The sequence below is a fragment of the Peromyscus californicus genome, unplaced genomic scaffold (genome assembly GCF_007827085.1).
Source record: "Peromyscus californicus insignis strain IS unplaced genomic scaffold, ASM782708v3 Scaffold_7__1_contigs__length_154581171, whole genome shotgun sequence".
Lineage (NCBI taxonomy): Eukaryota > Metazoa > Chordata > Mammalia > Rodentia > Cricetidae > Peromyscus > Peromyscus californicus.
Window position 1 is genome coordinate 529,999 of NW_026294595.1, and position 27,407 is coordinate 557,405.

Genomic DNA, 27,407 nt, shown 5'->3' on the forward strand with positions numbered 1-27,407 from the left:
TATTTCCTGTTTCATTTAAGATTCCTTCCTTCCTTCCTTCCTTCCTTCCTTCCTTCCTTCCTTCCTTCCTTCCTTCCTTCCTCCTCCCTCCCTCCCTCCCTCCCTCCTTCCTTCTTTCCTTCTTTTCTTCTTTCCTTCTTTCCTTCTTTCCCGGACAGAGTTTCTCTGTGTAGTTAGTCCTGGCTGTCCTTGAGCTCATTTTGTAAACCAGGCTGGCCTGGAACTCAAGAGATCTACCTACCTCTGCCTCCACATCAAGCTACTTTTCATCTTTTAAAGGTCTTTATTGTCCGTATTCCTTCAATTTGCTTTAAGCCTTTAATTTTGGCCTGGAGAAATGGCTCATTGATCAAGAGCATTGACTGCTTTTCCAGAGGACCTGGGTTCAATTCCTAGCACCCACATAGCAGCTCACAACTGTTACTCCAGTTCCAGGGTCACCCTCATACAGACAAATGTATACATAAAATGCAAATAGATAAATAAATAAAATATAAGCCTTTAATTTTAGTTTCTTCACTTTTAAGGTACACATTGGTTATTTTTCCTTTTTATTGTTGTTGTTAATTTTTTTTTAAAGTGTGTGTGTACATGCTCATGCACCACATGTGTGCAGGTGCCCATGGAGTTTTTATTTTAAAAAAAATTATTTCATTGCATGCCTGGCGCTAGACATGGTTGTGAGCTACCTGCCTTAATTGCTGGGGACCAAATTACCACCCTCTGGAGGTGCAGCAAGCATTGAGTCACCTCCACAGCCTCACATTGGGTCTTTTAAAATGAATTTGCCTAAGGGATTTATGCAGTGATGGACTCCAAAGAAGTTAAAAAGTTAAAGGTCACCTTATCTAACAGTTACATAGCTAAACATTTACTAACTTGGTTTCAGTGTTTAATTCTTAGTTTAAACTGGTTTTGAGTTTGTCAGACATTACCATGTCATTATAATTTCACTCACCTCCTTTCTTTTCTAATGATACCTGGAATACTCAAACACACATCCCACCCCTACCCCCCAAGGTCATGTGAATATTTCTAGAGGCTTTCTGGGCCTCTTGAAGTTGAGAGAAACAAGTAGTAGAAACTCAATGAAACATAGTAGAGAGTTGCTGTATGAGATAGTAGCCTTTCTACTTACTTCTCACGTTTTGTGCAGGGAGCATTGCCAGAAACATTTGGGGTCATTCACACGAGGACAAATGTTTGTTTTTAAAATGATAGCATGTCAGCATGACTCCTAGGCATCCCTTAGTCAAAATGCTGGTTATTGTTTTGCCCTTTTACTGACTAAAGCTGTAGAACCTTAGGGTCCGTTTCTCCTTTATTATAGCTCTTGACATCACAAGCCCAGTATCATCTAGGTGAGACACATACAGCAGATGACAAAGACAATAAATAACCTCCATGCTGGTGGAAAAATGAGTGTTAATTTTGCCTTGAAGTGCTAGAAATGCTGTATCTAAGCAGATAGTGTCTCATCTGGGTTTAGAAGACTTAGTTGGATTTTCACTAGACAGAAGGAAAAGAACTCCAATGGAGGAGAAAGGCATTGACGGGACAGTCTAGAAAAGGAGTGTGCAGACACTGATGGGTAGTGATAGTAGCCTCAGACTTTCAGTTATCTTCTGCTTAAAATGTGCAACAAAAAGCGCTTACTGCATATACAAATTTGTAAGTTAAATATGGTCATATATTCAAAAATGCATGTTTAATTGCTCTGTTCTCTCCAATCACTGCTCTTGACTTATACAAAATAGAACAACTGAAGTGTGTAGCTGGAGTTTTCCTGCCTGGCCCACAGTCAGGGCAAATCTCTCTCACCTGCCAGTCCCACAGCCGTCAGACCCGACCAAGTAAACACAGAGACTTGTATTGGTTTCAAACTGTATGGCCATGGCAGGCTTCTTGCTAACTGTTCTTTCAGCTTAAATTAATCCATTTTTATAAATCTATACCTTGCCACATGGCTGTGGCTTACCGGCATCTTCACATGCTGTTTCTCATCTTGGCGGCTGGCAGTGTCTCTCTCACTCAGCCTTCCACTTCCCAGCTTTATTCTCCTCCTTGTCCCGCCTACACTTCCTGCCTAGCCAATGGCCAATCAGTGTTTTATTTAATGACTAATCAGCAACACATTTGCCATACAGAACATCCCACAGCAGAAGTGTATTATTATAATAGACTTTTCCAAATTGGACGAATATTTGATTTTCCTTTCTTTTAAAATGACTGTAGTTTAAATTTTTCATGTTACATGTTTGCAAAAGCAGTATGATCATATAAAGAGAATAGATTTTGGAACACTCAATTTGTAGAGTTAGGGGAATTATATATCATCTCTATTTGTGTGTCCTCTATAAACTAGAGATCATGATAATATATACTTCATAGATAGTTGTGAGAACTAACATAGCAGATGTAAAAACCTCTTATAACCTCTATTTATAACTTCCAGTATTTTCCTGCTATTTCAAAATGATTTACTTTTTTTTTTTTTTTTTGGTTATTTGAGACAGGATTTCTCAGTGTAGCACTGGCAATCTTGGAACTTGCTCTGTAGACCAGGCTGGCCTGGAACTTCCAGAGATCCTTCTGCCTCTGCTTCCTGATTGCTGGGATTAAAGACATGAGCCACCACTGCCCAGCTGATTTACATTATTAAAATCAACTATAGCCACCCTTTATATATTATTAAATAAAATTGAATATTTTGCCTAGGAGTTCTTTTAGCCCACATATATTAACATAAAAACTTCTGTTTTCAGTCAGAATAGCCTTACATTAGCATTATATATGCATGTGTGTGTGTTTTTGAGACGGGGTCTCACTATGTAGCTCTGGCTAGCCTGGAACTTGCTGTGCTTACCAGGCTGGCTTCAAACTCACCAATGCTGGGATTAAAGGAGTATACCACCACTCCCAGCATGTATGCATCTTTTGAAGACATTTTAAATTAATGCTTTATCACTTTATTAGTAAGGTTTTCTCCTCTCACACATTCCATTTTCTTTAATCTGTAATGGGAGAATATAGGTACCAACCTCATTTATTGTGAGGAGGTAAGTCAAGTTGTTAAGTAGCATAATTGAAAACCTTATGCAAAGGTATGGACTATCTCCAAAAATATTTACACATAAAACCCAGAATATTTTTATTTTTTGGTTTTTCAAGACAGAGCTTCTCTGTGTAGCTTTGGAGCCTGTCCTAGAACTCCCTCTGTAGCCCAGGCTGGCCTCGAACTCGCAGAGATCTGCCTGCCTCTGCCTCTAACTCCCAAGTGCTGGGATTAAAGGTGTACATCACTACTGCCCAGCAAAACACAGAATTTTGAAAGCAACTTGAATTACTAAGTTTAAGAACTCACCTATCACTTTGCTGGGGAGTCAGGTAATAAAACTTTGTTGCTACTGGTCTCTGTCAAGGAGTAGCTTGCAGATGGGATACTGTTGCTGCCAGCCAGTCTTAACCTTCTCTGTAGCATAGAACTAGAAGGATGGTTCCTGGAAAAATAGCTATTGACTTCAAGTTTTATACTAATTACAGACATCAGTCATTAATTAGCTTGTAACTCTCTTTCTTCCTTTCTCCCCCTCCACCCTCCACCTTTCCTGAACTTGTTTTGTAGACCAGGCTGGCCTCGAACTCACAGAGCCTGCCTCTGCCTCCCAAGTGCTGGGATTAAAGGCGTGCGCCACCACCGCCCGGCAACTCTACTTTCATAATTACATCTTCTAAAAGAAATTGCCAAATGAGGAATTACACAAATATTTGCATGAATTTAATCTTTGGAAGTGATCCTGTGCTGTGACTCTAATTCTAGTTTAAGTTAGGCTGAATGAATGTGTTACTTCAATGAAATGTCAGAAAGAAGCCTGTTGAATAGTGTCTGATTCAGTACTGGGAAGGAGGAAAACAAGAGCCTCCCAAGCTTCTGGTTTGATGGGCCAGCAAGATGACTCCATTGGTAAGAGTGCTTGCTGCCAAACCTGATGGTTGTGTTCAATCCCTGAAGCTCATGTGATGGAAAGAGCTAATTCCTGCAAGTTGGTTTTTGATCACTGTGCCATGACATACATACCACTCTCCCCATTCACAAATTTGTATGTGTGCACACACATGGCACATATTTATATACAATATGTGGCACACACACTAAATAAATTAAGAAAAAAGATAGTGGGCGTTTTGCTAAAGGAAGGGTAGAAATTGGAAATTTAAACTAAGTGGTTAGGACTAGAGAGATGGCTGAGCAATTAGAGCACATACTGTTCTTGCAGAGAACCTGAGTTCTAATTTAGGTGGCTAACTCCTGCTCCAGGCTACTCTGACACCTGCACACCCTCCCAACACAATTAAAAGTAATCGATCATTCATAAACTCAGTAGCTTGGAACATTTTGTTATTTGACACAATAGTAAGAAGAAGTAAGTAGGCCAGGACACTATAAGATGGCAAATTGGTTTCTGTTCTTCAAATGGAACACGCATTTCAGTATCTATCCAAATTCTCTTAAGGACCACCTGGCTTTTCTATCCCATAGTTAACATTGATTTTATATATTTGAGGTGTTATTTAAAATTTTGCAATCCCACAGGAATCGGATCTTTTTCTTTTCTGTGTCAAATTAATTCCTAGGCTGTCTATTTTCAGTGACCAGCTCTTTTGAGTAACTGTACCAGGTAACTGTTCAGTTAAACTGAGTATATGAATTAAGAATGTAAAGCCATAGGGCTGAAGAGGTTGCTCAGTGACTAAGCTAAGAGCACTGGCTGTTTTTTACAGAGAATCCATGGTGGCTCACAGTCAACACCTGTAACTCTAGAGAATCCAAATACTATCTTCTGGCTTCCTCAGGTAACAAGCACACATGAGGTGCACAGACATACATTGAGGCAAAATACTCAACTTAAAAAGTGGTAAATCTGCCAGGCAGTGGTGACACATGCCTTTAGTCCCAGCACTCTGGAGGCAGAGGCAGGTGGTTTTCTGTGAGTTTGAGGCCATCCTTGTCTACAGAGTGAGTTCCAGGACAGCCAGGGATACACAGAGAAACCCTGTCTTGAAAAACAAAACAAAAAAGTAATAAATCCATTACACAGTTAAAATAAGTACCCTTTCCTCACCCAGTGCAGAGCAGTGAACCCAGAGCCTTGTGCATGTGAGGGAAGTGCTGTGTTACTCTAGCTCTACCTAAGATACATTAAAAAAAAACAGTAAAATAAATGTATTTTCTGGGCCAAAGTTGTATCTCACAGATAAGTACTGGTCTGGCATGGGTGAAGTCCTCATTTGAGGGCCCCCCCTCAACACTGCAAATCATCAAACAAAAAATAATTGTGAAAAAACAAAAGATTATTAAAGCCATAAAAGAGATAGGAACCAAAACCATCTGGTGGCTTGAAAGGACTTTTCCTAAACTGCCATCCAACTCAAGATTCTCACCAGCTCATTATTTAATTGCCATGAGTATCAGCTACTGATGAGTTGGTTCCTATCTCTTTTATGGCTTTAATAGTACTTTTTGATGGCTGGTGGTATAGATACTGGATATAGGGAGCAAAGCAGTGTGGTTATATCAAGCACATCTCCCTTTTTTATGTTTTCTGGCTATTATGTATAAAACTAAATTTGTATGACTAGTGATCTTTTTATATATAATATATAAAGTGATTGTAGACCAGGCTGGCCTTGAACTCACACCTGGCTCTGCCTCCCGAGTGCTAGCATTAAAGGCATGCACCACCACCGCCCGTGGGGCTTTCTTAATAATGTATCAAAATTGTATTTTAGAGTCTTGGTTTTGTTTTGTTTTTGAGACAGGGTTTCTCTGTGTAGCCCTGGTTGTCCTTGACCTCACTCCGTAGACCAGGCTGGCCTCAAACTCAGAGATCCATCTGCCTCCTGAGTGCTGGGATTAAAGGCACTCACTCACTACCGTATCACAGCTATTTTTGAGTCTTAATAAAGCCATGCAAGAGATTTCTGAATCTATCCCCAAGTTTCTCTTTTGGTTGTATTTGATTATACAGACACTAGTGAATGTTTTTGCTGTTAGAAGAATCTTTGACAGTCATGGTTGAGGAACTGGCCAGGAGTGGTGGCACACAACTTTAATCTCAGCACTTGGGAGGCAGAGGCAAGCAGATCTCTTGAGTTTGAGGCCAGTCTGGTCTACAGAGTTGAGTTCCAGAACAGTCAGGCCTATATAGAAAGACCCTATCTCAAAAAAGCGTGTGTTTGGCGGGGAGGAGTCATTTTTATTTGTGCTGCTCCAGAGATGGAGATAAGTAGGAGACTATTTCTCTCAATCACAGCTGAGTCGCTGTGGGTTTAGAGGAGTTGGAATGGTGAGAGCTTTCTAGAACAGACTGTTGACTGGTTTGGTTTCTGTGAACAGATGCTAAGGTTTTGTATGGATCTGGTTCTTTGTGAAGGATGTCAGTTTCTAGACATGGGAATATACTCTTAAAACTGGTTTTGAATTTAAAGACAGTGTAGTTGTTTGACTGGGGAGATGGCTCTATCAGAGAACCTGGGTACAATACCCCAAACTCTTCACTCTTTACCTTCTCATTTATTTGTTTGTTTGCTTGAGTCGGTTTCTCCTAGCTTTCCTGGAATTCAGTCTGTAGATCAACCTGGCCTTGAACTTAGAGATCTGTTTGCCTCTGCCTCTTGATTACTAGGATTGCACCACCATGTCTAGCTCATATTTTTGGTTTTTGTTTTGTTTTGAAACCAATGTGATGGCACAAACTTGTAAACCCAGCACCGCCAGGGAGGAGAAGATATAACAATCGCTGGGGCTTGTTCCCCAGCCATCTTGAGTGCTTGGGAAGTTCTATACCAATGAAAGACAAAAAAGGGGGAAAAAAAGTGGATGGGGCCCAAAGAATGTCACTTGAAGTGGTTCTGACCTCCACATGCAGGTGCATTCACATACATACATATATACACACACACACACACACACACACACACACACACACACACACACACACGTACATATATACGCACACAGTAACTATAAGGGGGTTTGTAGATGAGGCAGGCAGAAAAAGTAACATGCTTAGGGCTTAAGTATTCAATTGAACTATTATTTTATTTTGACTATTAGCATAGTGTGGGGAATCTTCATTCCTCTACTAACTACTGAAGTGCTGAGATTATAGTCACCTGCTCCATTCGTGGCTTGATTTTTCTTTTAATAAATGATTTAGAACATATATTGATTATAGTCTGTCTGATTGAAGAAACAGTTTTAATACAGGTTCCTTAGGATTTATTTAATCCAAAGTTGTTTCTAGTTTTCCCATTGGTTTCCTTTCTACCCATGTCCTTAGTCATTCCATCTGTTCCATTAGGAGTGGGGAGGCTTTGTACTTTCTAAATATGTAAGGTTTTTTACTTGTTATGTAGACTCTCTCCTTTTTTTTTTTTTTTTTAGTTTTTCGAGACTTTTTTTAGTTCCTCTGTGTAGCTTTGGAGCCTGTCCTGGAACTCACTTGGTAGCCCAGACTGCCCTCGAACTCACAGAGATCCACCTGGCTCTACCTCCTGAGTGCTGGGATTAAAGGTGTGCACCACCACCGCCCGGCAGACTTCCTCCTTATAATGAGGCCAGGTTAACTAAAATATATATGATTAAAGTTGATGTTGACAGTCAAAACAATGAAAGGAACACCCAGTAGGAATAATTCAAGGTCATTGGGTAGACAGGTTTTGGAGAGGAAGGTTATGGAGGAACTGTGGGCTGCTGAAAACGTACATTAGTACATGGATGTGGGTAGTGGTTATGTGGGAGTATACAGGTGTGAAAATCCATCAGACAAAAACTTAAGAGAGTTCATCTTGTCATATGTGATTTCTACTTCAAAAAGTAAAATAGCAATTGTATCAGAGGAAAATACAGTTGTTGAATGTGTGTGGTAATTATTGTATAGTCACCATATTTTCATGAAATTGGAAGTATTTTGGAATACTTTTTAAAGACTGGCACACAAAAGTCAAGGTATATTTTAGATTAAAGATTTTTCCAGTATTTTTTTTTCTTGGATGTTAGAAAGGGAAATAGAAGATAAAATCTCATACCATGAGATGTGTGGAAGTGCAGTGACAATTTATGGGAGGTTCTTCTATCATATGAGTTCCAACCTTGAAATCAGATTGTTAGGCTTGGTAGGAAGCACCTTTTACCTGCTTAGCTATCTTGCCGTCCCAATCAATTTTTCTCACTCTTCTTTCCTTTTTTTTTTTTTTTTTTTTTTTTTGGGTGTGTGTGTGTGTGTGTGTTTTGTCTTTTTGTCTTTTGAGACAAAGGAAATGCTCCCAAGCTGTACACAGCACTTACTACATACCCTCTGTGAGGGCTACATAATGCATAGGTACTGAAGATGAGTTAAGAAAAAAAATAAAAAAAGAAGCTATATTCTTGGGGAAGCATTGCTTCTGAAACAGATAAATTACAATCCACTAATTGCATTTGCTCGTTGTTTAGTATTTTGTTTACTTTGTAAGTAAGCTAACAGTAGCCAGTCCACAAGATTGATCACTTGACTTTAATGTTCATGGGATTTCTTGTCAATTCTAAAATATGCTAATTTGCTTGTAGTTTTGCCTCTTTAGCCACCTCTTCTGATTTGCCCAGAATTGACAATTTGTGGAGTGTCAGAACTATAACAACTATTATAATACAGGAAGGCAGTTCTAAGACAGCTTCCAGAATTGGTCATTCTGGTCTAAATAATGTTTTCTTTATCTAAGAAAGATGTGAGCATGTACATGTAGCTTTAGCTGTTTGGTTTGTCAGGCTCTTGTAAGGTGAGAGTAGGAAACACTGATTGCTTTTTGCCTGTAGAAAGCAGACTTCCTTGAATTTATACACATTTAGGGCAGAGCTAGAAAGCACATACCATACATATACCATGACACACTTGTGTCATTGAAGTTCAAAAATAGTGTTAATACTAGGTGGTAGAGAACAGAATAATGGCTACATTTATTGGGGGAAGAAAATGCCTGGGAGAACACAAGTTGTCAGCAGTATTCTAAGTTGTGATATTCTCTATTTGGACTTAGTGTTGACTTCCCAGGTGTGTTCACTTTGTTTTTTTTTTTTTTTTTTTTTGGTTTTTGTTTTTTTTTTTTTTGGTTTTTCAAGACAGGGTTTCTCTGTGTAGCTTTGCGCCTCTCCTGGAACTCACTCTGTAGTCCAGGCTGGCCTCGAACTCACAGAGATCCGCCTGGCTCTGCCTCCCGAGTGCTGGGATTAAAGGCGTGCGCCACCACCGCCCGGCGGTGTGTTCACTTTGTAAAGCAGTGTATCTTGAGCTATACATGTGCAAAGTATTTACTTTATTGTATTTTTACATGGGTAAAATATACTTTTTAAAAAATTTTTTTTAAGCTAGGCAGCAACTTGGTTAAAAGTTTGAAATAAAGCATGGAAATCAAGGATTGTGAAAATAAAACCTAGTTAAAGGCTTTGGGTGAGCCTTTAACTACCTTAGGAGAGCCTTATGGTTCTAAGAAATTTAGTAGAGTTTCACACATACACACCTGACTTGGCTTTTTATTTTTTATCGTTTTTTTCTTCTGGTGGTGGTCTGGGAACTTGCCTTGTGCACACTAGATAAGCACTTTACGATGAAAATACAACAACCCTAGCCCAAGGGTACACTTTTTCTGTATTTCTCACATTTTGAGTTATTTCTCAATATTTTAAGTATTCTGTTTATTTAAAACAAAGAATGACTGTGGTTGAGGAAATGTTAAGTAGCATGACAAATAATAGTGTAGACATTTGAAAACATGTTAAACTTTGTGGTACCCTGTAAGTGGGATCCCATTTAGCCTTATTCATTTTATAACTGGGGTATGAGGCACAGGCACTTTAGAGGTTAAAGCAAAATGCTCCCCTTTCTTCCTCCCTCCCTACTTTCCTTGGTCAAACTTTGCTTTGCAGACATTCCTTTGCATCTTTTTTTCTCTTTTTAAACTTTTTTTTTTTAATCAAATACATGTGGTATATGCCTGTGGTCCTCTCTGTACTTAAGAGGGTGAGGCAGTAACTTCATTGCCCTTGAGTTTGAAACTAGTTTAGGTAATAGAGCAAGACTCTGGTCTGTGACAAAACAAGATTAACTCCCACATAACATACATTTTAATACTTTAGCTACTGCTATTGCTATTACTATTACTACTACTACTACTGCTACTACTACTATTATTGTTATTATTATTATTATTATTATTATTATTATTATTATTACATCTTGGTTTTCAAGTCAGGGTTTCTCCATGTTTTGGTTTTGGTGCCTGTCCTGGATCTTACTCTGTAGACCAGACTGGCCTTGAACTCACAGAGATCCGCCTGGCTCTGCTTCCTGAGTGCTGGGATTAAACGTGTGTGCCACCACCACCCAGCAATCCTTAACTCTTAAAGTGCCCAGTTCATTAGTGTTGAGTAGATTTCACACTGATGTGCAACAGACTTCCAGCACTTTCTCTCCTCACAAACCCGAAATCCTGTATTCACTGAATACAACCCTTTCATTTCTCATTGTTTTTATAGCCATCAGTCCTATTTTGAATTTTTTTGAATTTGATTGCCATAGTTACTGCCTCATGTAACAGCCTTTTGCATCTTTCCTGCTGTCTTCTAGGTCAGCACAGTGATTTCATCTGAAGGAGTGCAATATGCCCAAGTAATCTTTTTAGCATTGCCCATTTTGAATTCATCTTCCATCTAACAACTACATTCAAATTAACATTGCTTGGCAACTTGATACTCTATGTTTTTACTCGATGTGAGCTTACTGATATTATTGGACCCAAATAGCATACCTGCTAAGCCATATCTTTTCTCATTGCTACCAAGCTATACATAACCTATGCTTTTACTCACTCTGAATTTCTTTCCTATTTTGATGTTCTCATTCAGTATTTATTGGCAGTGAATCCTGACTTACTTGAAGCTGTGTTTGTCAACTCCTTGTGCCTGGTGCTAACTCATTTAATGTCAGAATATAAAAATTCTGTAATTAAGAACACTTCCCATTATCTAGCTTTTTAGATCTTTTCTTGACAATTAAAAATAATGTGATATGAAAAAGCAAAATAATTTCTTGATTTTTATATATCTGTAAAGGGAAATGTAGGGAGAAAGGAAATGGAAGTTTGTTTTAAAATTGCAAAGCACTGAGCCTATTAATCTTACTTACTATGATTTTATTTCAGTAAATATTTATTTGGAGCCTGTTATTATGTATATTAATTCCTATGAGCCAACAAGTTAAAAGTACACCAGAGAAGTTTATAGATCTGCAAACTTAAGCAATTTCCCACTTCATAAGAAATGCAGATTTCTCACTACTAGATCTTGTACTTGAAGTTCACGTACCCATCACAAAAGAGTATGTGCATACGCACACTGAAATGTAGTTAGACTGGGCGAAATAGCATACTATTTTAAGGTTTTGTTTTGTTTGTTTGTTTTCGAGATGGTTTTCTCTGTGGAGTCCTGACTATCCTGGAACGTGCTCTGTAGACCAGGCAGAGACAGGTGGATCTCTCCGAGTTCACGGCCAACCTGGTCTACAGAGAAAGTTCTAGGAAAGCAAGGTCTACACAGAGAAACCCTGTCTCAAAAGGCCAAAACAACAGAAAAAAGTTCATTTAAGTTTAAAATTATGTGTCTATGTGTACATCTTTGTAGCCTTGTGTATGTGTGCCTGTGGAGTCCAGAAGAGGACATCAGATCCCCTGGAATTAGTTACTGGCATTTGTGAGCCAGCCACCTGTAACATGAATTGCTAAATGGTCTTTTAACAAAAAAAAACTCCAAAGCCAGATATTGGGGTAAATGCTAAAAGATCAGAGGAAACAAAGGAACTAGCCACAGCCCACCTCGACAACTCCACAAATCCTTTGACTGAATGTCTCTGAGTCCTCATATGAAAGGGGTCCAGCTGAAAAAGCCTCTAGCTGAAAGGGACGCTAAACCATTCCTGTCTCCTCATGCCTTATATACCTTTCTCTACCCAGCCATCACTTCCTGGGATTAAAGGCGTGTGTACTTCCCAGTACTGGAATTAAAGGTGTGTGCTACCACTGCTTGGCTCTGTTTTCTCTCCTAGACTGAATGAATCTCATGTAGTCCAGAGTGGCTTTGTATTCACAGAGATCCAAATGAATCTCTGCCTCCTGAGTGCTAGGATTAAAGGTGTGTGCCACCACTGTCTGGCATCTATGTTTTCTATGCTTAAGTAAAGCTGCACATCTTTTATCAGTGCTTTCGTTTATATTGTTAGTGTCTGACAAACTCTCCTTTATTTCTTTCTATAGTATCTACTTATGTTCCAAACTCCAGGAATCCTTTCTTCAAAGTTGTCTTCCAAGTAGATGAAGTGCTTCCCCCACCCCCAACCCCCCCGGCACCCCCAGACAGGGTTTCTGTGTGTAGCTTTGGAGCCTGTCTTGGAACTCACAGAAATCTGTCTGCCTCTGCCTCCCAAGTGCTGGAATTAAAGGCGTGTGCCACAACCGCCTGGCTAGTTTGTGCTTTTCTTAGCAGTGTCCTGTAATTGGTTTGTCTCTTACACTAGACTGGGATCTCTGTGGGAATTTTAAAGATATTGTTGTCCTTGGCATGCCACAGACAAGGCATTCAGTGACTTTAAAAATATTTTTAAGGCAGAGTCTATAGACATATGTAGCCCAGGCTGACCCTGAACTTGTGTTTTCCCTTTAAGTCTCATAAATGTTGATTACAGGCTATACCTCCATTGTCTAGCCTCAGTGACTCTGTTTTTGAATAAATTGTACTATGTTGAAATTTCAATATACAAGTGCCTGAATGAATATCAGAAGACTTGTGAAAGAATCATTTGCCTCTGGCCACAAGTTTGGTAAGTACAGACCTTGTTCCTACATATTTAGTAAACTTTGAGTTCTATCTAAATCTAATAATGATTAAGGTGGGAGAAGGGTAGAGAGATGGCTCTGTGGTTAAGAGCACTGACTGCTCTCACGGAAGACCCAAGTTTACTTCCCAGAACCTACATGGCAGCTCACAACTGTCTATAACTCCAGTTCCAGGGAATCTGACATGCTCTTCTGGTCTCCACCTGTACCATACCTGCATGTTGTACAGATGTACATAAAGGACAAACACTCATAAAATAATTTTTTAGAGGAGGACAGAGTAAGAAGGGGACAAATAGTAATGGAACATTGTATTGGTCATAGGATAGACACTGTGTCATTGAAGGCTCCTGGTTTTGTAGGGCACAGTATTTTCTGATTTTTATGCTTGAGGTAACTGATATTTAGCTATCTTTAGTTAAAATTTAGTAATAAAGCTTTGATTTAGCTTATCTGAGCTCTTTTTCTTTTTTCTTTTCTCTCTCTCTCTCTCTCTCTCTCTCTCTCTCTCTCTCTCTCTCTCTCTCTTCTTCCAGACAGGGTTTCTCTGTGTAGTTTTTGATGCCTTCCCAGAACTCCCTCTGTAGACCAGGCTGGCCTGGAACTCACAGAGATCTGCCTGGCTCTGCCTCCGGAGTGCTGGGATTAAAGACGTGCGCCACAACCACCCGGCCTGAGCTCTTCTTCTTTACAATGAGCTGTTTGCCTCAAATTAAGGATCTTATTTATTGAACTCCCGGTATTAACAAAATTAAAAATAAATTTTTAGGTTCTATTTTAAGGAAGAATAAGATTCTTTAAAATTATGTTAATGATGCTGGGCATGGTGGCCCACACCTTTGATTCCAACACTCAGAAGGCAGAAGCAGGTGGATCTCTGAGTTCGAGACCAGCCTGGTTTACAGAGTGAAGTCCAGGACAGTCAGAGCTATAGAGAAAAATCCTGTCTTGAAAAACCAAAAAGATGATGATGATGATGATGATGTTGATGATGATAAAAATGTTAATGATTTTCCTTCTCTGTTTACAAATGCCTTTTATATTCACAGAGATGCTATTATTCTAAACATTATACAATTTTTTGCTTATCTTTTAAAAAATATTTTTATTTACTTTATGTATATGAGTGATATGCCTTTACTCACACCAGAAAAGGAAATCAGATCCCATTACAGATGGTTATGAACCACCATGTGGGTGCTGGGGAATTAAATTCAGGACCTCTGGAAGAACAGCCAGTGCTCTTAATAGCTGAGCCATCTCTCCAGCCCATTATAACATTTTAATATTGTTTAAAATGTATAATATCAGGGCTGGAGAGATGGCTCAGCAGCCTGAAGACATACATGCAGACGGAATGCTGCCTACATAATAAATAAATAAATCTTAAATAAATAAACAAACAAATAAATAAATAAAATGTTATAACAATGTTTATGGGATGGAATTATTTTGCTATTTTAGAAAGTGTTGACTATAGTCCTTTAAGTTAGACTGTAGTACTTACACTTTGATACATTTTTAAAAGAGATTATGTAGTGCTATTTTTTCCCTGAGACTTGAAGCCTAATAAATAAATGATTTCTGATTATTTTTTAAAGTTCCATGCCTAATTTAGGCTGTCTACCTGCTGACATCTAGAAATCTATTTTCATCCTATGTGGAAATGTCTTCCATAGTTCCATATCCATGATTTTGGAAGCCAGTTCTGTTCAGGGTTAGGGACAGAGAAGACATTACCTGTTCTTTGACAGAAACAAAAGGAAATTGTTGTGGGATATCTGTACCCTGAGTGAAGATGGGTTTGCTGTGATGGGTGTAATAAAAAGCTGAATAGCCAATAGCCAGGCAGGAGGTATAGGTGGGATTTCCAGAGAGAGTAAGGAAGAGGAGGAGAATCTAGAACAGAAGAAACTAGGAGACATGGAGAGGAAACGAGGTGCAAGGTGGAAAAGAATATAGATGAATATAAATGGGTAATTTAACTTAGAAGAGCTAGTTAGGAACAAGCCTACAAGATAGGCTGAGTTTTAATAATTAATAATAATTCTCCGTGTCATTTTTTGTGAGCTGGTGGCCCAAAGAAAAAAATCCGTCTATGATATCTGCATAAGTTTAACCTCCCCACATAGTAAAGGCCCTTTATGAAGGGTCTACTATGTGTCCAGCAGTGTGTGGTGTTTTTCTTTTTTGTTTTGTTTTGTTTTGTTTTTTGAGACAGGGTTTTCTGTGTAGTTTTGGTGCCTGTCCTGGGTCTCACTCTGTAGACCAGGCTGGCCTTGAACTCACAGAGATCCTCCTGGCTCTGCCTCCCGAGTGCTGGGATTAAAGGCGTGCACCACCACTGCCCGATGTGTGGTGTTTTTCTAAGCATGGTCCTTTATAATCACAATCACTGAATACAACACTGTTACCAGCCTATCTTATTGATGAAGACTCAATTGCTATTATAAGAATTCAGATTCGAGGGCTGGAGAGATGGCTTGGTGGTTGAGAGCACTGACTGCTCTTCCAGAAGACCTGGGTTCCATTCCCAACACCCATATGGCAGCTCACAACTGTCTGTGACTCCAGTTCCAGGCCTTCTGACACCCTCGCACAGACACACATGCAGGTGAAACACCAATGAACATAAAATAAAAATAAATTATTTCAAAAAATCCAGATTCGCTGGGCAGTGGTGGCACATGCCTTTAATCCCAGCACTCGGGATGCAGAGCCAGGTGAATCTCTGTGAGTTCGAGGCCAGCCTGGTCTACAGAGTGAGTTCCAGGACAGGCACCAAAGCTACACAGAGAAAACCTGTCTCAAAAAAGCCAAAAAAGAAAAAAATAAAAGAAAAGAAAGAATCCAGATTCAAACTCAGATGTCTGGGCACTGTTCATTTTACTATCCAGTTTGTTTTTCTATGGTTTGTTGAAACATATTTGGCCATTTCCTGTTGTGGGATAGTTATACACTATGTGAAAATGTATTGTTGTGATTGGTGTAATAAAAAGCTGAATGACCAATAGCTAGGCCAATACCTAGGCAGGAGGTACAGGTGGGACTTCCAGGCAGAGAGAAAACTCTGGGAAGAAGGGGGCAAAGTCACCAGCCAGGCATCGAGGAAGAAGTATGGGTATTATGGAAAGATGAGGTAAAAAGCCATGGGACAGAATGTAGATTAAAATAAATGGGTTAATTAAAGTTATAAGAACTAGTGGGACAAGCCTAAATTGTCTGAGCTTTCATAATTAATAATAAGTCTCTATGTCATTATTTGTGAACTGGTGGCTCAAAGAAAAATCCAACCACAGATATCAGGGTCCTTCAGCCAATGCAACACTTGACTAGGAACTTGTTTTCACATTGGAACTTGTAGTCACCAGTGATCCCTTTCATGTGGTGCATGGATTCCAGCATCTGCAGCAAGGCTGGATCCTTTCCTGACAAGAAGTTGCTCTTACAAAGCATAAGTAGTGTTTGCAGGGAAAGCACAAAGAAATGAAATAGGAAGCTAATTTTACTTTTTTCACAGGAGGTTTTTAAAATTTTTTTTTCTTGTTAACATTTTCATTTCTCTTGATTATAGGTACTTGGGTAAACATTATGCATTTTTTGTTTTTGTTTGTTGTTTGCTTATTTTATGTGCTTTGGTTTATTTTATGTGACCATGTCAGACCTCATAAGGAGTTACAGACAGTTGTGAGCTGCTACATTGGTGCTGGAAATTGAACCCAGGTCCTCTGGAAGAGCAGTCAGTGCTCCTAACTGCTGAGCCATCTGTTCAGCCCCCAAATATGCATTGCTAAAAGGCCATGTGAATGAAATGTATTTAACTGTATTGTGTTGAATTACTTCTTTCCTTGAGAAATTTTGACTTTAAAAGTTACGTGTGATCATCATTAATATAGTCCCTTTTCAGCTGTTGGCAGGGACATAGTAAGTACTTCAACAGTTAAGTCAGGGGAAAGATTGAATTTTTTTTTCTTTTCTTTTTTGGGTTTTTGAGACAGGGTTTCTTCTCTCTTTTTTGCTCTGGCTATCCTGGAACTCATTTTGTAGGCCAGGCTGGCCTCAAACTCAGAGATCCACCTGCCTCTGCCTCCTGAGTGCTGGGACTAAAGGTGTGCGCCACCACACCTGGCTGATTTTAATTTTTAAATTTTCTCCACTATTGTCTTTTATTGTTGCCTTTGTTTTTTGAAACAAGGCTTGTCTGGAACCTTGGCTTGTCTGGAATTCACTGTGTGGAGGCTGACCTCAAACTCAGAGGTCTCTCTGCCCCTGCTTCTGCCTCTGCCTCTGAAGTACTAGGATTAAAGGTGTGCACCACTGCTCCCCGCCTACTATTCAGTGATCTAACAGTGTATCTAATACATATTAGGAGCTTAATATTGATTAATTTCATAATTAGTGTTTAATAAGGATCCAGAATCCTTTGCTCTGGGTATTTCCAGGAAGTTAGTGAAGAGCTAAGAGAATATCACATCTGAATTTGCCTATTTCTGTTAGAAAAACAATCTTTTGAGATTGCCTGCTACATCACATTATCTCCTTTTACATTTCTGTTTTCTTTAGGAAACCTACCGCTCTGCATGTTCGGAAAGGTTCATACATCAGATCTGACTTTGTCAGTCACTCAGCATCAGTGAAAGGACACCTGTTACTTCTTGTTACTGCTAAATTGTTTTCAACTTGAAATGTGTCAACAGGTGCAGTTGGGGAATACTTTGTCCAGAAATTCTTTGTATGGCTTTGATTTTTTAAAAGACAGAAATTTCTTTTCCATGCCTGCAGTGGGCTTTTAGTTTCTTAACCATAGACTGTATTTTAGGACATATATTTATTATACTAATCAAGAAAATCCATAGAAATATGTTCCAAAAAAGTCTCTAGAAAATTGTATCTGTTAATTTAAGGGAAAATATTCTTTGTCCTGGTATTCTGAAACCTGAGGCAGGCTGTAATATTATCCACTCAGGTTAAGTTTGGGCTATGTAGAAAATCCCAAGCCAACCTCAATTCATAGTGAGGCCTTGTTTAGGGAAAAAGTATTCTCCATTTTTAGATCTAATAATAGTACTAAACTTGTTTCAACAATAAATAACCCATTACATTATAACAATCTGATATCTAATAGTAGCTTACAATTGTCTTTAACTCCAGTTCTAGGGGGTCTAACACTTTTCTGTCCTCTGAAGGCACTGCACACATGTGGTGCACATACATACAGGCAAAAATATATACATGAAAATATGTGTATACATTTAAAATCTGATAGCCTACCTCATTTTTTCAAATAAGTTTCTCATATTAATTCAGTTACTGCATCTAGTCTTTGTCTCTAAGATTTAAAATTCCCTGTGCAATGTTGATCATTTTATATTTATGTGTTTAATTTTAATTTTAAACAGACTACTGGGTGCTATGCATCAGGGTGGAACACTCGTACTTCCATTTTCTGTATCCAGGAAAGGTATTAGATACTAATCTGGCGTTAAAGCCTTTAGAAGTTAGCATAGAGTGTGGATTTCTAGAGTGTTGTTCATGTGTCAGAACCAGTATTGGGTGTTTAATATTTGTGATTCTTGAGCCTTAAAACAGTCTTGCAGGTGACATTAATATTTGTTTTATTGATGTAGACTGTGATAGAGGGGCAAGGGACTTATTCAATACCCCATAGTATGTAGACAGTAGAGCTAGGATTCTGATGTATGTCTACTAACCCTAAGATATTTTTTACACTAAGGAGATGTTGTATATTGGTTGCTGAGAGAGAAATCACAATCTAGACTCTCATCAAATTTATTTGGTGGTAGATTTAGGGTTAAAATTTGTGGTCATGATAGAAGTCACTTGGTGTGATGTTTTGTTTTTGTTATTGTTTATCACCAAAGCCTTGAAAGGAGGTGCATTGCATTCAGTCTTCATCATAAACCAGGTTCACATAATTGAAGGCCATAAGGCATTAGGTATTTTTGCTGGCTCATTATTCCTGTGCTATAGCCTAGGTGGTTTGAATATTCTTTGAAGAAGCTCCAGTTCAATATTTCTTAAGGTTTTCTACCTAAGGTTTCTTTATGTGCTTTAGTTAAGTCACAAGAGACACAATTTTCTAATTGTATTTCTAAGATAGCTTTTTCAAGTAGGGTGAGATGGCTCATTGGGTAAGGATATTTGCTACCAAGTCTGACCGCCTGAGTTCAGTCCCCAAACCTTCATGGTGGATGAGAGAACTTACTCCTACAAATTACCCTCTGGCGTCTATATATATGCTCATGCTCCCTCAAAATAATAAGTAAATGTAATACAATAGCTTTTACTTTATTATTGAACAGGTATCAGGTTCCTATTGGATACTGTTGACATTCCTTGACAAATTAGAGTCTTTTTGGCTACAGAGTATATAAGTGGGTGCACATGTACATGTGTGCAGAGGTCAGAGGTTGACAAACGGTACCTTCCTCATTCACTTTTCACTTCATTTTTATGGTAAGATCTGGAACTTACCATGAACCTGGGACTCATTCTCCTAGGCTGGGTTGGCCAACAAGCCCAAGGGGTTTTCCTGTCACTGCTTTCCCATCACTGGTATTTTGTAGGTGCTGGATATTGAACTCAAGTCCTCATGCTTTTATGATTGAGCCTGCTCTACAGAACTCTGGCCTTTGTTTAATACGTAAAATCCATAAATTCAAAGCTCTGAGCACATAGAGACCATGCTGGGTATTTGAGTCAAATATGACCTGAGATTTTCCTGGCTTGTCTAGGATTAAGTCACTTCCTCCTCTGCCACACAATCTGCATCCATAAAACAAGAATATATTTTATTCATTTATTTATTTATTTATTTTTGTTTTCTCAAAACAGGGTTTCTTTGCGTAGCCCTGGCTGTCCTGGAACTCACTCTGTAGATCAGCCTGGTCTCAGAGATCGCCTGCCTCTGCCTCCAGGCGTGCACTGCCATCACCCAGCTAAAACAAGAATATTAATGTCACCCTGCACATCTGTTATGAAGCTCAAGAATCACAGCACTCTGTGGATTGGAAAAGTTGTCCAGCATTCACATATTTCCATTTTACTTAGTTGATAGGAGGATAATTGATTTTAAAGGCTCACCTTGTGTTCTGAATAGTATCTGCTCAGAAGGAGTTACATTGTAAAGATTTAAAGGGAAAACATAATAAATAATCACTGCCCTTTTGTGCATGGCATCTTGTTAGATGCTTTATTGTGAATTCTTTCTTATTTCCTTGTTTTGTAGGTAAGCTTGAGAGAGGTGAATTAATTTGCCTTGTAGCATCTAGCTATGAAAGTCACTCAGGTTTGACTGACCCGACAGCCACTTTGTTACTCTGCATTTAATGCGTAACAATGGTAATATAAGAGAAACTATAGAATTATTTATCTCATATATTTGGAAAGAACTTTTGTGGCTCATTTTAATTTGAGCACTTCTACCCTTCTGCCACTATTCTCTTTATATTTTACTTAATTGTACATTTTATTGTAAACCAAGTAAAGAAAATGGATCTGAACCTCCTGGATCTGAATCTCACCATTGATTTCAAATTTTTTTTAGGTATCTGTCAAATATCATATCACTAACTATTTTGTCATTGTATTTTTACCTATAGATTTTGTACATGTGTCCAACTATATGTGTAGTTGAAGACAATGTGTATGGTATGAGCATGTCTTAGATCAGTTTTGTCCAATGACTTTGGAAGTAACCTTCTATCTGGACCACCCAGCATAATAACCTGTACATGAGCCTATTGAGGGGTTAAAGTAAGACTAGTAGGGATGAGGAATTGAATTTTTCCTTTATGTAAATCAAAATAGCCATGTGTGACTAATGGCTGCTGTATTAGTGCACAGATAGAGATAGTAACTGACATTTGGGATTTGACTAACAGTGATAGAAATCTAGGAAGTTCAGTTATTGGCAGCAGTATGAAACCTAGTATGTGTCTAACTCAAAACTGTATTATCTTGGGACTTAACTGAGCGGAACAGTTCATGTTTCCAAAGAACTTATTGATCATTTGTGATCTTAGGAATGATATTGTTTATGGCTTAGTTTTCATCATAGATCACAGGCTAAGTATGGCTTCTTTTTGCAAGGGTCTTCGGTTCATATGGATGGAATGGACACCAGTCTGGCCTGTTGATGCTCAGGTTGCACCCTTTGCTTATTAATTGAGATTGAATAATTATCTGCCCTCTCCCTTTTATAATTCCCATTGATACTTTTTTTTTCTTTTTTGGTTTTTTCAAGACAGGGTTTCTCTGTGTAGCTTTGCGCCTTTCCTGGTACTCGCTTTGGAGACCAGGCTAGCCTCGAACTCACAGAGATCCACCTGCCTCTGCCTCCCGAGTGCTGGGATTAAAGGCGTGAGCCACCACCGCCCGGCCTCTTTTTCTTTTTTTGAGGCAGTGCTTCTCCATATAGCTCTGGCTGTCCTGGAACTCATTCTGTAGACAAGGCTGGCCTCAAACTCAGAGATTCTCCTGCTTCTGCCTCCCAACTTGTAGTATTAAAGGCATGCACCACCACCACCTGGCATCCCATTAATATTTTTTAACAATTTCAAGATAAGTAGACAATTGATAATCAACAAAAGAAAACGTGATTTTTCTTTTTTTTCCCAAAATTAAGTGCTTGGTACTTGATATTACATTTTTGTTTTGGCAAATAGAATTTAAAACTCAAAAGTTTTCTATGTAAGACTAGTTTTAAACTGTTCTAAAAAACTTTGGTTGAAATTCAATAATATTATATGATATCTTGGATAAAAATTAGTTTCTATACAGTTTTGGCACACTTAATTAAGTTTTGAATGGTTTTATAAAATAAATTTTAAAAGTTTATTATTGTGCTAGTAGGGTTAATTTATAAAATGTTCCTCTGCTTTCTACCAGAGCAGACCATGTAGCCCGTCAACCGTGGGCAGTTTAAATACTGCTGACTGTGCTCAGTCTGAATGGAATTTCTTGTAGTGAAAAAAGAGCACACGGGACTTCTTGTGACTTCATGAACTTTAACAATACAGCTTTTATGACATTGGTGGTTAAAATGCTAGAAGTAGCTCTTAAACATGGCATCTCTGTGTTGCCCCCTTTTTTTTCTTTGTTTTTGTTTTTGTTTTGTTTTGTTTTTTAATCTTAGGACTGCTAGGAGTGCATGGAGCCTGTAACTTCCTGTTCTCTGAATCCTGCATCTTTCTGCAGCTCTGAGCTTTGTGTCCTACAGCCTGCACTCTGTTTTAACAAATCGCTATTGTCCAGTGGGGCAAATGTGGCTGGAACTAAAGAATTGCTGCCTGGTTTCTATTCAGATCCAGGTAGTGAGATATATGAATGGACTTTTCGAATCGTCATGTGAATAACGTCTGCTCGGCATGAAGGCTCTGAGCCATGCTAGGAAAGATTAACTCCTAGACTGACCACTAACATCCTTTGTGGTAGGAGCTAGAAACATTAGAAATAATCATCTTATGCATGCTTAATTTTCCATTTCATAGGTAGGGTTAAGTGTTTAATTATTTAGCTGTTTTTCAGTGTTTCTGAAGTTTGGGGGAAATGCCAAGTTGGTTTTTTCACTTAGAATAATGTTCTTTTTCTCTGAAAAGTTTCCTACTTCACATTTATCATAGTATAAAGTTACTCGATTGCACATAAACAAACATGAGAGATAGCTGCTTTCCCAAGAAACTAGTCCTTTAATGTGCTTACCCAACCCTTGCTGGGAAATCATCCCCACCTCCTTTTTTTAAGTACACTCCTCTGTAAGCTTTGATTCCTGCCCCCCCCCCCCCCCCAGTCCACATCTATACAAAGAAAATCCAACTTCACATGTAATATACAAACCAAAGAAAACAAGTGGCCTTCAAATTAGGAACCCACCCAATTATATCAGAATTGGTTTTTTTTGTTGTTGTTATAAGTTTAAAATGATACTATAATTCATGATTCTCATTTATCTATGAACAGTTATTTTAAATATCTTCTGTATACTTGAAAGAAAATCTTGATAGGATTGAAGGACCATGCTTTTACATTTTTCCTATATTAAAGGTGCTTTGAAACGGAGAGCTTTTTATGTTCTTTTTGTCTCAAACTCAGACAGCTTTGTAAGCAGTAGCGTGTAGATTACAGAGTTAGACAAAAGCAGGCGGGACTGAGAAGAGTTGGGGTTTTTGAGGGGGGGATCTTGGGGCACTTCCTGTCACTCAACACATTCCAGATCACTAAAAAATTTCCACACACTCTCTGCATTCCCTCTTGCCCACTCAAGTTCCCAGTATTTCTAATTCTATGTGCTAATGGTGTCTTTTTTACGCCTCTCTTTTGGTGGCTCTGGAAAGACTGCTTAGAGAAGACACATTCCTTTAGATTATACAAAGCATAGCTTGGAAAATGGCTGGCAGTTTCAAAATCTAGTCACGATCGCACGCATGAGCACCTCGCACATCCATGCCCCCTTTCTCCCTCCCACCTCTGCAGCTGGCTGACCTGTCTCACCCACTGCTGGCCTATCGAACGGCCAGGGCTGTCTGGTTTTGGCTCATGCCTTTGTCCATGTCTGGCTTAGTTCCTCTCTGTCTTTGCCTGCCTCTACCCCCAACGCCCCAGGCGGCACAAGTGTTTGTCCATACAAAACTACAGATAGAAAAGGTAAAAACTTAAAACTTTGCTAGATTCTCCAACAGTTTATTCTTTTGTTAATTTCTTCCTTATTTAAATATTGTTTTAAGAAAAACAAATCCAAAATTAATTATCTAAAGGCAAAGAATGCAAAGCAACCTTTGTGTTCCTTATAATAACTGACTTAATAACTCTGCAGCTGCGTTATGGGGAGTGTATAAAAGCTTCTGTTCTGAGAACAAAGGAGCACGTGCAGAAGTGAGACTAAAAAATCCAGTGACAGTATTTCACCACACAAATTACTTAAAAGGTTTTAGTCAAGCCTCTCAACAGATGCAATTTTAGAATTGTTTTTAGCTGGAAAAAAAAAATTGAAAGTGCTTACCCGGTAAAAGAACCGAAGTAGTCCTGAACTGTTACGTAAGACTTTTTACAGTTGGATCTTTGTCAAAAGGGGATGGGGGTGATGGGAGAAAGCAGCAACAACAATCAAAAAAGTTGTCGCTGCTGTGGCTAGAGGACAACTTCTATGCTTCCAGATAGGATTCTTGCTGTAGAAATGGAACTTCAGCCAGCACAGCATCCTGTCCCGGTAGAAAAATGAGTTTGTCAGTTTAAAAAAAAAAAAAAAAAAAAAAGATACTGGAGCCCAGGCTAGACAAGGTATTGAACCGCGCCAGATTTCCTTGCAGCCCTGTCTGCTAAGCTCGCATTGAACTATATATGACCCAGATGATGGACAGAAGCACATTCAGTCATGTGCACACTGGAAGAAAGCGGATTTGCTGGTCCCCGGCAGGGCAGGGGTTTGCCTTCTGATTGGGCTGTGCCCTGATCGGTGAAATGTGAAGCCCTCACCATTCAGAGGCCATAATTCAGTACTGGCAGTTTGAGTGTCTGGCTGCTTCTAGTCACTGAGAGAGACTTTGTAGGTGTTGCTTTTGTTTGATGGCATGGCCCACACAGTGGTTGCTTACACCTATATGCATGTGTTTGGGGAACTATTCTTTCTAAAATACAATAATACAGATGACTGCCAGAGTCCTGGGCCATCCTGTTGTTGATGAATTGTGCTGTAACTAAACTAATTATTTGATATGAGAATTTATTGTGATTCTAATCAGCTGATTATCCAGACCACTCCATGGTCCTGATTTTAAAGTTTGATAAGGTAATTATAAAAGTGGTGTTTGAAGCCTGAGAGTGGTGTGGTGTGTGTGCCTGTAGTAAGTCTAGCTTTGGAAGGTAGAGGTAGGAAGGATTGTGAGTTCCACGCCAAATTCAGCTACATAGTAACATCCTATCCAGGGAGGGAGGGAGGGATGCTTTGTAGATGTAAATTGTACTTAATGAAAATTGAATGAACAGCAGAGAAGTGAATTTTTAGATTTTAGAGTGAGCACACAAGGGAGAAGCTTTATCTCTTACTGTTCATTTTTGAGACTGTCACTCTTTAGTCATGTAGGCGATTTTAGAGGTTGGTGGTATGAAAGTGTAGACTCCATGGAGCTGTGGCATAGCCCTTAGTCATGCAATACAACTCTAGGCTGCTCTCTTTAGGCTGTCTGAACTATACAGTCCTTGGTGTTTATCACCTGTCTTTCTGAGCCATTGGGAAACCAGGTTGTCATAAAGGACTGTCAGTTGGAATATTGTTGTTTAATAAAAGGCAGTTGCTTTGTTTAATGAAATTGACTTTTTTTTTTTTTAATAAATGAAGCAATAAAATTGCATTATGAGGGGCCGAGAGATAGGTGCCTCAGAGGTTAAGAATACTGGTTACTCTTGCAAAGGACCTAGGTTCAATTCCCAGCACCCACATGGTAGTTTATAACCATCTGTAACTCCAGGAGATCTAATGTCCTCTTCTGGCCTCCTCAGGCACTAGACACACAATGGTCCACGTACATAGTTGCAGGCAAAACACCTATACACATTTTTTTTAAAATTACATTATAAGACCTTAGTTCTGAGATGAGAAATGTACTCTACATGATCGCGTCATTTTCCTACGGGACTTATATTTTCAAGAATTGAATACAATCTAATCAGTATTAGGTAATAAATCAGTATTACCTATATAAATACTTTTTCTATTATGTTCATTTAATGTGTGTATGTGTGTGTGTGTGCGCCCAAATTTACCTAGGGGGGAAAAGTATGTTTGTATAATCAACTGGCAGTGTTCTGGTTGTTAAAAACAAAACAGTAAAGGCCCTTGGAGGGCTGATACTTAACTAGGAAGACAGAAAAATAAGTCACCAAAGTACTATGAAATAAAACAAGAAATCGTGTGGTAAGGAAGTAAAATAGAACAATGTAATGTAATGATGACTGAGAATGGAATGTATGACTGAGTTGATCTTTTAATTTGGAAGTGCTGGGGAATGCTTCTTAAAGGAAATGAGATGTGCAAATGATTAGCAAAATGATGAATGGACCATACCATATGCAGAGCTGGTATAAACATGATCTGGGCAAGGGGACCAAGAGATACTTGTTATGTCTAAGGAGCAAGCAGGGCAGGGTAAGGTGACTAATGTTAAAATGAGCAGGGAGAAGGTAATATTGGAGAGGTGGCACAAGGGTCCTTATATAGGATTTTGTCAGCAATAATAATTAAATTATTTTTCCCCCAAATAGCACATTTAAAAGGAAGGATAACATGTTCAAGTCGTGAAAAACCCTTTGTGCAGTTCTTGTCTTGTTTGGTACTAATTTTAGACCCTTTTAACACCCCCTTTACCTGGGTCCTTTCTAAGCTCTGAACCTTCTTGCCTGAGTTTTCACTCTAGGAGCCAGCTCATGAGTGTGGTGGTATTGTGTTCCTCAAAATATTGTGCACCCTAATAAATTTATCTGGGGTCAGAGAACAGAAAAGCCACTAGATACAGAGGTTAGAAAATGGTGGCACTCACACCTTTAATCCTAGCATTCCAGAGACAGAAATCCCTCTGGATCTCTGTGAGTTCAAAGCCACATTGGAAACAGCCAGTCATGGTGACACACGCCTTTAATCCCAAGAAGTGAGCCTTTAATCCCAGGGAGTGATGGCAGAAAGGCAAGATATATAAGGCGTGAAGACCAGGAACTAGAAGCATTTGGCTGGTTAAGTGTTCAGGCTTTCAAGCAGCAGTTCAGCTGAGAGCCATTGGGATGAGGACACAGAAGCTTCCAGTCGGAGGAAACAAGACCAGCTGAGAAGTTGGCCAGGTGAGGTTAGCTGTAGCTGTCTCTCTGATCTTCCAGTGTTCAACCCAATACCTGGCTCAGGTTTGATTTTATTAAGAACTTTTAAGATTCCTGCTACACATGAGTATCTTTCGAAACAGTGCTGAGGTTAAGCATAATATCTTCATAACTCTTTCCACATAAGAAAGGACTTGTCCAAATCAGCTTCTGCCATTTCCACATATCACTATTGTCTGGGCAGTTTGGCAGACTGGTTATCTGTTAGTTTATAATACACTTTAGATTTTAATTAGACCCAATCATTATATGTCAATAAGAAGGACATGCCTGTGACAAATAACATCCATGTATATAATGTGGTTAAATACAAACTACTTTGAAGGAAGTTAAAATTGATTTATGAAGAATTTCCTCACTTTTTGTTTGTTTGTTTGTTTTGTGTTTTTGAGACAGGGTTTTTCTGAGATAGGACAGCCCTGGCTGTCCTGGAATTCGCTCTGTAGACCAGGCTGTCCTCACATATCTGCCTGCCTCAGCCTCCTGACTGCTGGGATTAAAAGTGTGTGCCGTCAGCTGGCGGTGGCGGCGCACGCCTTTAATCCCAGCACTCGGGAGGCAGAGCCAGGCGGATCTCTGTGAGTTTGAGGCCAGCCTGG

General features: G+C 39.0%; 1 protein-coding gene and 1 long non-coding RNA gene across 6 annotated transcripts in view; one reads left to right on the forward strand and one right to left on the reverse strand.

Moving 5' to 3' along the window:
• Positions 1 to 24,177, reverse strand: part of LOC128100406 (uncharacterized) — a 33,802-nt gene extending 9,625 nt beyond the window's left edge. For both annotated transcript variants that reach the window (XR_008214785.1, XR_008214786.1), the window contains exon 1: positions 23,945 to 24,177. This is a non-coding gene — a long non-coding RNA (uncharacterized LOC128100406). The remainder of the gene's footprint in view (positions 1 to 23,944) is intronic.
• Positions 1 to 27,407, forward strand: part of LOC128100403 (nuclear receptor subfamily 6 group A member 1) — a 257,953-nt gene that overhangs the window by 83,584 nt on the left and 146,962 nt on the right. The window lies entirely within an intron of this gene.